Source organism: Ambystoma mexicanum, chromosome 4p (genome assembly GCF_040938575.1).
Source record: "Ambystoma mexicanum isolate Mex_15411 chromosome 4p, UKY_AmexF1_1, whole genome shotgun sequence".
NCBI lineage: Eukaryota > Metazoa > Chordata > Amphibia > Caudata > Ambystomatidae > Ambystoma > Ambystoma mexicanum.
Window position 1 is genome coordinate 983368534 of NC_090927.1, and position 12066 is coordinate 983380599.

At 47.1% G+C, this 12066-nt stretch overlaps 1 protein-coding gene across 1 annotated transcript in view; it reads left to right on the top strand.

The window, feature by feature from the left end:
* SEC63 (SEC63 homolog, protein translocation regulator) overlaps positions 1 to 12066 on the top strand; it is a 1285673-nt gene that overhangs the window by 986190 nt on the left and 287417 nt on the right. The gene's annotated exons all lie outside the window — the stretch shown is intronic.

Below are 12066 nucleotides of genomic sequence, written 5' to 3' on the forward strand. Positions count from 1 at the left end.
AAAATCAGTTTGTTTGATAGTAGTGTTCCTCAATCTAGATAATGTTGCTGGAAATTCTTAGGGGAGAGCGTATACAACGTTTTCATTAGTAGGTAAACTCTCCCACCATCTTATTAGTCTGCTGTTGGCTTTGTTACTATCACCGAGCTGTGCAGCTAATTATTTTTGCCTGTCACTACTATTGTTTGGGGCCTTCAGATTGTGTTTCCTTATTCCATGCCACGTTTAGAATCAAATGTAGCATGGCATGGTCGCTGAGAGAAGTTTATCAAAGGTAGGAACTTTCCTCATGTCTATGCTCTTTATAAACAAATGTCAATCATAGAAGATGTTTTAGAATTATACCATGTCAGAACTTTCTTCAGTTGGCCATCAGATAACAGGTTGGTTTGCAAAAAGCCCCACCTAGAGAGTAAAGATGACCATATTCTACCGTAGGTGCCCCATCTGCCTGCCCCATAACACACTGGGCTATAAATGCCTTTATTCCCATCAAGTTCGTCCAGGTCATCCTGAGTGAGATTAGTTGTAATAAAATCTCCTCCTATAATAATTGAACTGTCTATGTGGTGCATATGCTCCTTTATCAGTATGTTTTCAATTTTTTCTATTAAAGTATCTGTCTAAATTAAATGTTAAAGTAAGTGTTTAACAATAGACTATTTGACAGATTTTGCCTGCTCAAATCAGTGATTTCTGTGACCAACAACGCTTCTGAAAAACATTTCACACAGTATAGAACAATTTTTGCTGATCTTAACAGCAATTAGTAGACCTCCCATTAGTCTCCCACATAGACCTTTTTTGCAAGTTTATTTACCAAAAACCCATCAATCACTGGGCAGCCAGTCATCCATGTCTCTTGTAGCAGTATGACATTGTGATTAGCTAAGGAGTTAGACAAAACACCCTGAATTAATGAGTTGTTCTAACCACTTGAGTTCCAGCTCAGGATAGATAATTTAGTGTTCTCTAAATCCTGGTCTGATAGCTGAGGTTATTGGGAGGGTGCTAGCCAGCCACTCCCATCCGGATGAAGAATGGTCTCTTTTGACATGCCTCTGTCGGTTGTTATCAAAATAACAGGTTACAGTCAGGTTCTCACCAGGATAGCCAATCGGGTCATCTGATTACTGTGCATAGAAACTTTCAAACCTGTTTAGCAAAATGTCTACTTGATGGTTGTATGCTATGATCTCAGTTTTAACGTTTCTTATGGGCACTACGTTTGAGCCCCTTCATTCGTGTTCTATTAGATTGCTCACCCGTAAGGTGATTTTCCTGGTTGCTTCACTTCCGTGAGATGTGACATTGAGAATGAGGTGGTCTCAGAGTTCTGTCAGTCCCAGAAGATCCACCTTCCTGTGTTTTTTCCTCTGCCAAGGCAGAGCAACGATTGTCTCAGCTGGACCCGGTACAGGCCCTGAAGTTCCAAATCTCTCGTACCAAAGAGGCTAGGAAGGATTACTAGCTTTTCGCTGGGTATACTGCTGCTCGTGCTGTGGCTGCGACCTCTGCTCTGCAGAGCGGATCCCTGTCCTGGACATTTGCCAGGTGTCTACGTGGGCATCACTCCACATGTTTGCTAAGCATTACTGCTTGGATTCTCTTGCAGGCCAGGATGCCTGTTTTGGTAGGGTAGTTCACCAGAGTTTCGGCCAGAAAGATTTGCAGAAAACAGCTGCACTGGGAGAATGATATCCTAGATTAGGGATCAATGGCAGGAACATCTATCGAGAAGAACATTACCAAGAGGTAAATAATTTGTTAATTGCTCTGCTTGATCTGCAATTTGGGATGTCCATTGGTGTGACCAGCCTTTGTCTCCGTCCTATAACATTTTGCTCCTGTGCTGGTACTGGCTTTTGTGCGGCCTGCACCTGGGAGCCATTTGTTCCAGTTCCCTGTTCTCCTGGAAGTCTCCCTCGCTAGAATTTACCTGGATTGCTGTGGCCTTCGTTGGCTCAGAGTCAAAGTCGTAGAGAACCGAATCCTGCAAGCCTCAAATGTGGGAAAGAGCAGTTTACTTACTGGGTTGTTTCACGATGGGGGAGCCCTTTTTCCCCAAAGCCACTGACCTTGGTACCTACTGTGAGATGCTATGAAGAGTGATTATTCGCTATATTCCCACCCGGGTGTCTCCATGGTAGAGATTCCTGGGAGGCGTGTCCTAACCACATTTCCCCATAGACTTGCATTGTAGGTTCTCCTGTTCTGCAGCAACCTCTTCTGGGTTCCGTCTTCTGACCTCTGGAACTCTTCCTTGGGCCTCTCGTGGCCTTCCCTGGGTATGATACTCACAGTATCTGCTTCTGTGCGGTAAATCAGACTTCCATTTTCCTTCCGACTGTATGGGTACTGTGACGAATCAGGGCCATTATTCCCTTCTCTCCAGAGGGGAGCCACCCACTTTGAGGCTAGGGAGATGAGCCTACTCAGCAAGACCTTTCCTGGGGGTCTGGGCAAGTGGGACCTCACTAGGATTGACTTCTCTCTTGGGGACAAGGACAACGAATTCTACGAGGAACTCCCTGTCCAGCAGATCTTATCAGCCTAAATGGGAATTGGAAAGACTTACTTCTGTTCTGAAACCAACTAACAGTAACATGTCCTCAAATATTTTGGCTTCAGGTAATACTGGATCTCGCTTGAACTCCAGTCAAAGAACATCAACAGACGCTTTCTATTTGTGATTCTATTTTGGATCCACCGAATAATGACGTTTCCTCAAACTCTATGGCTTCAGACAATGACGTACTTAAAACCATTAGGAACTTTGAATCAAAGAAACTCCTGCGTAGGGAGCATGACTCCTACTCAGAGGCGATCCTCTGACGGGAAGACATCCGGTAGGGGCAGCCAAGCTAGACTGCATAGCACACCTAAGATCCCGGAAGGCTGGCATCTCGGCTGATCGAGAAGCCAATGTCGCGAGAGAGAGAGACAAACAGTAGAGCGACCGTCTCGCCTGATGGCACGACCACAGGGAGGCTGTAGTGGGCCATTTTGACACCATGTTGCAGTGCAGCCCGGAACCCCGACTCAGTACGAGATATATAGTGACTGCCAAGCTGATCAGGGCAAGGGATGCAAATGCTTCCAAGAAGGTAACACCATAGAGCAGGGCGATCTGTGTCAGTCGAGGCTGTGAAGGCCAGAGGGGTTACGGGAACCAAATAAACCCAAATATAGATTCCACGAGTCTATCAGCTTTGGGGAGCCTTGAGAAACCGAAAGACATTGACAGTCTAGGCTGTAGAATCCACAAGGGTTAAGTGAGCCCCGGGAAACCCAAAATGGCAGACTACATTCCAGGGCCCTGCTAAAACAAGCTTAACAGAAGGGTATAGGAGTTTGGGTAGTCTGAGAAAGTCACAAATGTTACTCGGATAAACCTGAAAGGAGCTAAAGCAAGTATATCCCAGGACCAGAGGGTTGTGGAAATCTGGCCGAAACCGAATGACTTGCTATCCAATGCTGGGAAAGCCACACAGGTTATAGGAACCCTACAAACACAAGTAGGCAAAAGCCCTATTCAAGAGAAGCTAAACTAGGTCGGTCAGAGGACTTTGGGCAGTCATAGAAACCCGAAACATAACATGAAGAATATTTAGGAGAACGAACCTGGAGGATTCGAACATGTAAAAGCAAGACCATTATGTCGTCAATCCTCAAGGAGGAAATGGTATAGTTGTGTTAACTTATTTTTCCTGAGGAAAAGGAAACCTTATGGAATCTATGAAAAGTGGGCATCCACAGCCTACAGTTAGGCTTGAGAAGGAATGATCAGAACTGTATGATAAGGAATCGTTGAAAGTTGTCAGAGCTGTGAGGAACTTTGCAAGACCTTAGTTGAAGTTTTTTTTAAAAAAAAAGCCAGCTTCCTGAGGAAAAGGAATCCACAATTTGACAAACTTGCAAAACCTTCCCGGAGAAAGATCCAAGTGTAGTGCCTGGCAGAAGTCCAAGGCACAGGACTTGTCCTGGCCTCCTGTTTGTTTGGTTTTCTAAAGTGGTAGGGCCAGTTGGTTAGGTTCTGACAGAGGACTTTGATGTACAACCTTAGTTTTAGTTTTGCTGGGAAGGGAACTTCCCTAATAGCGATAGGGCTACCTGGGCGTTTTAATTAAAAAAAAAAAAAAAAACCTTCAACATGTCATTAACTGGTCAAACTTTCTGAATAGCCCGAGTACCCTTGCATAGAAAAGGGACCAGAATCTTTGCCCCGCAAAAAAGCACATTTCCATTTAAATTTAGAGCATACAGCGGCGAAGCTTGGGTGTGACCATGCTACACCTGCCTGGCCAACTGGCGCCTCACCTCAATCCTCTTTTCCACGCAGACTGAAACGGACCAGCCCCACGGGAGGAATAGTTTTCTTTTTTCTATCTGTGCTTTTGCGTTTCCCAGCATCATTTTTTTTAATCTCAACTGCCTCTGGTGCATCACCTCCCCGTTGCACGTCTGGTGTGGCTGCTTTCAGCAAGTGCGCAACCTGCAAGGGCTCCTTCCCAGATCCTGATGCCCTTTGCCTCGAGTGAGTGGGGTCCGAACACCAGTGCAACATTTGTGCAGTGTGCAACGCCCGAACACCTAATTTACTCAATAATTGGATGTCCATGTGGCGAGAGGTTTTTTCAAAGTCTGCACTGGATCACCTCAAGGAATTTGTTCACCAAAAGTCAAAACTAGAAAATGGAACGCAAGTACCTTATTTTCAAAGGGATTGTGTCCTCCGACGTATTCCTTATCTTTGATAATTCGTCTCCAGCTTGCTGGCCTCGGAAAAAAGGTTCTCAGTAGAGGGCGCTGCGCGTCGTCCGTCGAGTTGGTGTCCCTCGACAGCCACCGTATCGGCGCCAAAGTCACCATGCCCATAAATAACCACGCGCAGCGTCCGTTGCTCAGTTCCGTTTTTCCGTGCTTCGTGGTGCCTCGGAATATAGTTGCTCAGTTCTTCAGTCAAATATACTTCATTATTCCTCGAGAATACCGACTCGTACTCGATGGCTTCCTCATCCGAACCGACAACTCCACGGTCCGGCTTCAAAAAATGTCGAGACCGTGGAAAGAAAATGTCGTTGACAGATCCTCACAGGATCTGTTTGTGGTGCCTGGGAGTCGAGCACCATTGTTTGGAGTGCGAGGACTGCATGTCCATGACGGCGAAAAGCCCTGAAGGAGCGTAAGGGGAAGCTCGAGAGAGGTAAGGCAGTTAAAATTTCTTTGAAAGTTTCCTCGGCGGAGTCGAGACATTAGTCTCCTCGCCATCACAAAAGACATTCTCGTTCTAGGTCTCGAAGCAGTTCCCATCGCTCTTCGAGATCTAAGCATTCAAAAAAGAGACGTCGAAGATCCCCTTCCTCGTCTTCTTCTTCGGTTTCCCCGAAAAGGGTCTCCTGCCCCACAAAACTTAGCTCTCAGGCTGAGTGGCAGGAATTCAGGAAAAAGATGCTTAGCGTCTTCGAGAAAGCGGCCTCGACCCTCTCGAAGACTGCTGAGGGTGATACCCTGGGTGAAAGACCCGATAAATCAAAACGCCGCGAGTCGCAACACCCGGCGAAAGAAGGTACTCGAGAGCGTCACAAACCCTCGAGTAAAGGCAAGATCGCGTCTTCGCCGCCGTCGTCGAAGATCCCTTCGACGCATAGATCTGCGTCTTCGACGCCATTATCGAAGGGTTCTTCGATGCACAGGTCAGTCGATTCGACGCAGTCTTCAACGTCGACGCCGAGAAAGGACAAACCCACAGCCACCTCACAGCCAGTGGCCATACCCAGAGCCTCGATCACAAGAATGTCGTCGACAACCTCGAGTAGAATTCCGATACTCTCGAGTTCCTCGAGGCCTCTACCAACTTTCTCGACGGCTTCGAAGCCTTTAACGTCCGCGTCGACGACGTTGACGTTTTCTCAGCCAGTTATGACGAATTTGGCCCCTTCTGCTCTGGAAATGGGATTTATACCATTTCCAAGATCTGATCATTCCAGAGCCTTAGCATCTATTTATGAAGAAGGGGAGAGTTTGGATCAGGATAAACCTTTTGAGTTGCAGGGATCTGCAACTCCTGTACCAGAGGAATTTACCTCTGAGGAAGGTAGGTTTAAGGACCACCAAGAATCCTTACATGAAGCAAGTGGGTTGGACACTTCCCCAGAAGTGGAATTTGCCAAACCAGGCCCAGGGTAACATGCTGAAACCCCTTATAGAACCTTGAAGGCAAGGATAATAGAGTTTATGGGGTGGTCTACACCCTCACCTGCTTTTCAGCAAGACGACCTCACAGACGTTTTGGTTAAAGGTCCACAGGAGGATCCTGTGGTGTCATTTCATGCAGCATTACAAAGGAAAATATTGGCAAACTGGGAAACCCCTGAGGTTATCCCGGCAGTTAACAAAAAATTATCAGCCAAGTATAGGGTGTCTACTGCTGACCCTGCATATTTATCCAAACACCCAACTCCGGAGAGTCTGGTTCTTCAGGCAGCAACTTCATCAGGTAGTAAATCGGCTTACCCTACTGTTCCACAGGACAGGGATGACAAGAGATATGACTCTATGGCCAAAAAAGTATTTTCTGCATGTAGCATGGCGTTAACATCCATCAATGCTACTTGTACTCTCGCAAGGTTCAGCCACACACTTTGGGAGTGTGCTACATCAGCGGCTGACTGCCTCCCGGAGGGAGAAGAAAGGGAAGCGTTTCTAAACATCATTAAGGATGGTAAAGACGCAATGTGCGAATCCCTTCAAACTGGCATCGATTCTGCTGACAGCATCAGCAAGGCCATGGCGGCAAGTACAACAACCCGGAGATTTGCTTGGTTGCGAAAGTTTGGTTTTGCTCCAGATGTGCAAAGCAGACTCTTGAATATGCCCTTTGACGGCTCTTCTTTGTTTGGTAAGAAGGCGGATGGCAGTTTAGAAAAGCTTCAAACATCAAAGGCAGCAGCAAAATCCCTGGGAGCTGCAATCCGTCAGACACCATATCGCCCCTCAGGAACCTCTTGGAGAGGTAAGTCCTTTCACTTCTATTCTGCATTCGGAAGAGACAGAGGACAGCCGGTTCAAAGGGGTCAGAAAAAATTCACCCGAGGTGGACTGGTTAAAAATATAAAAGCCGCAGCAGCAGCAGGTGCCTCTTTACCCTCGGCATCTGCATCAGCCACCTCCAAACCGCTCTGAGGACTCTCCTCACAAGACACCAGTAGGGGGCAGGTTAACTCAACATCTGACGGAATGGCAGGCTATTACGTCAGATGCTTGGGCATTGGAGACAGTTGCCCAAGCTTACTGCCTGCCTTTTCTACGCATCCCCCAGAGTCATCCACCGGGGAGCAGCTCTCTGAAAGTTCCAGATCCGCTCCTCTTGCAGGAAATTGTAGACCTGCTAGAGAAAGGTGCCATAGAACCGATACCTGTAGCGGAGAGGAACAAGGGCTGGTACTTCCCCTACTTTCTCATACCGAAGAAAGACAGAGGACTGAGACCTATCTTGGACTTACGAGAATTGAACAAGTTCCTCAGGAAGGACAAGTTCAAGATCGTAACTCTCTCTCAGATCCTTCAGGCCCTCCAGCTCCAGGACTTGCTGGTATCTCTGGACCTCCAGGATACTTATTTCCATGTGCCAATCCATCTCAAACACAGGAAATACCTGAGGTTCGCAAATTGGCGGCTCTCATTATCAATTTCGAGTTCTGCCATTTGTGCTGACCTCCGCCCCGAGGGTCTTCACCAAGTTAATGTCGGTAGTGGCGGCAAGTCTAAGGAGGGGAGGGATTCACGTCTACCCCTACCTGGACGATTGGCTGATCAAGGCTGTATCTTCGGAACAAGCTCAGATACAGCTAGATCATGTCTGCCACTTCCTTCACAAACTGGGTTTCTCCCTCAACTTAAAGAAGTCACAGATACCATCACAGAGACTCCAGTTCATCGGAGCGGTCCTGGACACTTCTCTGGGAAAAGCCTCGCCACCAGAGGTGAGGGCTCAAGATATTCTGCGGATAGTCACCAAGTTTCAAAATGCCCAACATCTCCCAGCCTTTGGCTTTTTGAGGTTGCTAGGCCTCATGGCATCCTGCATGTTCCTTGTGCCAGAGGCTCGCCTGAGAATGATATCTCTCCAGTGGGCACTAAGAACCCATTGGTCTCAGTTCTCAGGAAAAATGACAGATCTCCTTCGGATTACGGACAAGGTAGCCCGAGACCTTCAATGGTGGGCTGATCGAGAGAATATTTTAAAAGGAGAACTGTTTTGCCAACCATGGCTGGAGATAACCGTAGTCACCGATGCCTCACTCACGGGGTGGGGAGCCCATGCCAACGACTTGACCATCAGCGGTCGTTGGTCTCCATCGAAGTCCAGACTACACATCAACCTATTGAAGCTGAGCACGATCAGACTAGCGCTGAAAGCTTTCCTGCCATCAGTACGGGGAAAACATGTCCTGATAATGACGGTCAACACAGTGGCCATGCACTACCTCAACAAAAGAGGAGGCGTGGGATCACTGCCACTGTGCAGAGAGGCAATGCAGCTTGGGTTTTGGGCAATTCAAGAAGGAATCTCTATCGGCAGTTCACCTAGCCGGAGAGAATAACTTGACGTTGGACGCTCTGAGCAGGCAGGGCACAGTCTCCCACGAATGGGAACTAGCTCAGGAAGTCCTTCAGGAGATCTTCGCCCATTGGGGAACCCCTCAAGTGGATCTGTTCGCCACCAGTACCAACAGGAAGTGCGATCTGTTTTGTTCAAGGGAATTTCCCCCGAGAGGAGCAGTAGGGGACGCGTTCGTAGTGGACTGGGAGTTTCCACTCCTGTACATGTTTCCACCAGTCCCTGTCATTCCTCAAATGATCAGGAGGTTGAGAAGATTCCGGAGGACCATGATCCTAATTGCCCCAGACTGGGCCAGGAGAACGTGGTACCCGGACCTTCTGGACATGTCCATCTGCCTTTCAATTCGCCTTCCACTAAGAGAATCTTCTCTCACAGAAGGGAGGTCAGGTTCTCCATCCAGACATCAGAACCCTCAACCTTCACGCTTGGCTTCTGAAAGGTTGAGATACAAGGATTGGGACCTCCCTGATGACGTCATGGAGGTGTTGCTTTCGGCCAGAAGGCCAGCAACAAAGTCTTTATACCGCTGCAGTTGGAACAAATTTTGCAGCTGGTGTAGAGAAGAGAATATCGACCCCTTTTCATGTGGTACACCAACAGTGTTATCCTTTCTACTCTATTTAGCAAATTCAGGCCTTCAAGTTGGCACTATCAAGGGCTATCTCGCAGCGCTATCGATCTTCAAGCGCACTGCAGAGGAGCCATCGTATTTCAAATTACCCTTAGTAATACAATTTCTAAAGGGACTAACTAATGTCTATCCTCCAAGACCATTCCAAGTTCCCTTATGGGACTTAAATTTAGTCTTAAATTTTATGATGGGTACTCTGTTCGAACCACTCCACTCTTGTTCGCTAAGATTTCTCACCCTTAAAACTGTCTTATTAGTGGCATTAACATCTGCTAGAAGGGTGAGCGAATTACAAGCTCTATCTTGTAAACCCCACTCATACAATTTTTCATAAAGACAAAGTTGTCCTACAGGTGAAGCCTAATTTCCTCCCAAAGGTGGTTTCTGAATTCCACATCACTCAGAAAATTACCTTACCTTCATTCTATCCTCCTCCCCATCCGGGGAAAGAGGAAGAAAGGCTACACAGGCTGGACCCAAGGCGGGCTTTAAGCTTTTACATCAGCAGAGTTGCTAGGATTAGGCAAGCAGACCAGTTGTTCGTAGGTTACTCAGGGCACAAATTGGGACTACTGATAACAAAACAGACCATTTTTAGATGGATTATTTTGGCCATTCTGGAATGTTACAAACTAGCAGGGAAAGAGCCTCCTCAAAATCTTAGGGCTCATTCAACCAGGGGTATCGCAGCCTCTTCGGCCCTCCAAAGAGGGGTTCCGGTTCGAGACATATGTGCGGCTGCCACATGGTCGTCCGCACATACCTTCACAAGATTTTACAACCTGGATTCCTCCTCTAGTCAAGAGACTAGGTTTGGCTAAGCCGTATTACATTCTGTTCATTCCTAAAGGGAAACATGACGTTTTTACTCCCACCTCCAATTACACACCACTGCTATGGGAGTCTATCAAGGATGAGGAATACGTTGGAGGACACAATCCCTTCGAAGAACAAGTTACTTCTTACCTGGTAACGTTCTTTCGATGGGATGTTTCTCCGACGTATTCCTTATCGCCCCTCCCATCCATCCCCGCAGTAATACTTCCCTTGTGGTTGCATCTTACGCTCCTTCAAGGTCAATAACCAATTCATGCATGACTTATCTTAGGCTACAAAACGGAACTGAGCAACGGACGCTGCGCGTGGCTATTTATGGGCATGGTGATGTCAGCGCTGATACAGTGGCTGTCGAGGGACACCAACTCGACGGACTTCGATGCGCAGCGCCCTCTACTCAGAGAAAATTTTCCGAGGCCAGCAAGCTGGAGACGAATTATCAAAGATAAGGAATACGTCGGAGGAACATCCCATCGAAAGAACGTTACCAGGTAAGAAGTAACTTGTTCTTCTAGAGCACCCCGAAAGGACTCTTCCTTCCCTGTGAGGTCCCCTGTAGTGACAGTTCCATTCGATCACAGTACTGGTTCCCTTCCCGTGGTTCCTAAAGCTACCGGCTTGCGCAGAGGGGCTGGGTGGAGCTGAGGGGCTTCATTGCTCTTCTACCGGCCTTCCGCCTGGGGGGCTGCTCAGCTTTATCGGCTCTAGGCCCAAGGGGACACCTATACAGACTGAGACTACCAGGTCGAGGCATCAAGACTTCCAGGGATCAGACCATGGTCTCCCGAGCCACAGAGCCTCTGCCACAAGGCTCCGTGCCGAATGCAGCTTTCCTGCGCATTCCTCTTGAAAGGACATCTAACAAAATGGCATGCAAGCATGCTTCCATAGGTGACAAAATGGCGGCAGGTTGAGATTCATTCCTCATGTAGATTATCCCCCTCAGAAATGGTGCAATATGGCAGCTGACCAAAGCAGGGCACTATAGTAGGCGCCAAGGCAGGTCACACCTAGAGTGGAGTTGTCATCGGTGCAAACGCTTGGCATATCCCACTTCCTCCTCATCCTTGATATTCTGAGGCAGTGTATCAATAGTTCAGGCAGGTGGTCGAATAGGCCTGTCAGTGGCTCCACAACAACCAGAACAGGCAGAGGCTCGGGTTTTGGTGGGGATTCCCACGTTAAGAGCATCAAATAGATCTGGGATTCCCATGCAAAAACAGGTAGGTACATTGGCAAAAAGTGTGGCAAACTCCCCAGTTACACACCAGCAATAAATATAAAAAGCTAGATGCTGAATTCGGACAGATAAGCTGTCGCCGGTGGTATCCTCTTTAGTTTCCTACTCTACATCCCTTTCTGTTGGAGGAGGAGAAAACATTGGAGGCCTTTGCGGGGGAAAAAGGTGCACCTTTACTCCGGGCTTCACCTCAGACAGCAGTGCTCCAGATAAGATTTTGAGGTGGGAGTATTTTACTCCTTATTTTTAAACTTTGAGAGTAAATGTGATTTGAAGAGAGTAAAAATGACTTTTCTCCTTTGCAAGAGTAAAATGTATGTGACATCCAGCAGATGTGTGCAAAAACTGTATGGAAATCATTACTATGGGGCAGCTTTCTGCATTGTGACAGAATGCACCTTTAATTATTTCTCGAAGATCTGGCCATTTGATCTCTCCTGTATATATTTAAATTTTGAAATCTCAAAAACCTAGCCAATTACATAGCAAACATGAATTGTATTGTGCGTTTTGAGGTTCAATAGCAGAATTTTCTTTTGATTAATGAAAGTCCTCATTTCCTAGATCTATTGCTCCATAATGGTATGCCAATGTATGATCCAACAGTGCAGAGAGGCAAGGACTCCATGCTAAATTCTATATCTAATCTAATGGTCAAATGGTTATTTATATAGCGCTTTTGGCAAAGCGCTGTACATAGAACATATGTATCACAATTATCACCAAAACAAA